The 1,433-nt window shown below is 37.8% G+C and overlaps 1 pseudogene; it reads left to right on the top strand.

Moving 5' to 3' along the window:
* The first annotated feature begins 400 nt into the window (after positions 1–400).
* Positions 401–1,069, top strand: LOC143677356 (guanine nucleotide-binding protein subunit alpha-14 pseudogene; annotated as a pseudogene).
* The last annotated feature ends 364 nt before the right edge of the window (positions 1,070–1,433 follow it).

Here is a 1,433-nt window from a genome sequence, read left to right as displayed (position 1 = left end):
GCAAAGAATATACAACTATGTCATGATTTGTGAACCACTGATTGTATACCATGTATGGACTGTATGTTTGTGAAGATTTGTCAATAAAAATATTTTAAAAATTAAAGTATTACAAAAAAAGTAAAATTTTATAAGTATGGGTAATGGTTCCAGGGAGTCTCTATAAATCACTAAATGGTGAACACTGGGGAAATTGGTTGCAGGGATGACATAGACCCTGGGCCCTCTGAAGCTCTCTGCACCAAGCTAAGCAACCAGGATGGCTGACGCTGAGTGGTTTGGCTGTGAGCAGCCCTTTTGGAGGATGCTCCACTATGGATAGCTCATGAAAACGCCCAGATAATCTGAGAAGTAGAAAATAAACAAGGTTTCTGCATTATCCAGGAACCAGGTAGAGGGCATGAAGCAGCTCTGGCAGGATCCTAGAATCCAGGAGTGTTACAAACAGAGGAGGGAATACCAGCTATCAAATTCTGCGAAATATTAACTGACTGATATTGACCCAACTGCCATGCCATCATCTGTGCATATGCATAAGACATGGTTTGTGCCGAAATGCCACCACTGGCATCATCGAGTATCCTTTTGATTTAGAAAACATCATATTTCAGGTTGGAGACATTAATGGCCAGTGGTCTAAAAGGTGTAAATGGGGTCATTGCTTTGAAAGTGTCACTTCTATTATTTTCTTGGTTGCTCTGAGTGAATATGACCAGGTCCTGGCTGAATGTGACAATGAGAATCTCATGGCAGAAAGCAAGGCCTTATTTAAAACAATTATAAACTAATCCCGGCTTCTGAATTCATCTGCAATTTTTTTCTTAAACACAAAGGACCTTTTAGCAGAGAAAATCATGTGCTGTCATCTAATTAGCTATTATCCAGAACACACATGACCAAAGCAAGATGTCAAAGCTGCCAGAAACATTACCCTGAAGCTTTATCAAGACTGGAGTCCTGACAAAGGAAAGTCACATATTCCCATTTTACACACATCACAGATACAGAGAATGTACACTTTGTGTACACAACTCTTCAACTAAACCCAAGGGAAATCAACCTAGTTTAAAAGCTGCTGCCCATTCCTCCCTCCCACTCTGTAATAACAAAAGACATTACTTACAAACTTTCCTTATCTGCAAACACTTCTGACATCACCTGGTTTGGCCCACTGTGCCAGGTACCAAATGTATCACACAGATCACAGGGACAGAGAGGGAAGATATTTGAGTTAACCAAAACTTTTTAAAAGACTTTGTTCTAAGATTGTTTTTATAGTTCTTTTTTGAATTTTGGCTGTAAGATTTTGTATAGTTTTAGAACTTGGGATTTTAGAGAATTTTTAAAAGTTACTATGACTTATTGTGTATATATTTTTTATTTTAAGTGTGTTTAATAATAACCATTAAAATCACATTAACATACTTTCCCTG

This window comes from Tamandua tetradactyla, chromosome 3 (assembly GCF_023851605.1).
Source record: "Tamandua tetradactyla isolate mTamTet1 chromosome 3, mTamTet1.pri, whole genome shotgun sequence".
Classification (NCBI taxonomy): domain Eukaryota; kingdom Metazoa; phylum Chordata; class Mammalia; order Pilosa; family Myrmecophagidae; genus Tamandua; species Tamandua tetradactyla.
The sequence above is the reverse complement of the archived record's forward strand: the minus strand, read 5'-3'. Positions and strand labels throughout refer to the sequence as shown.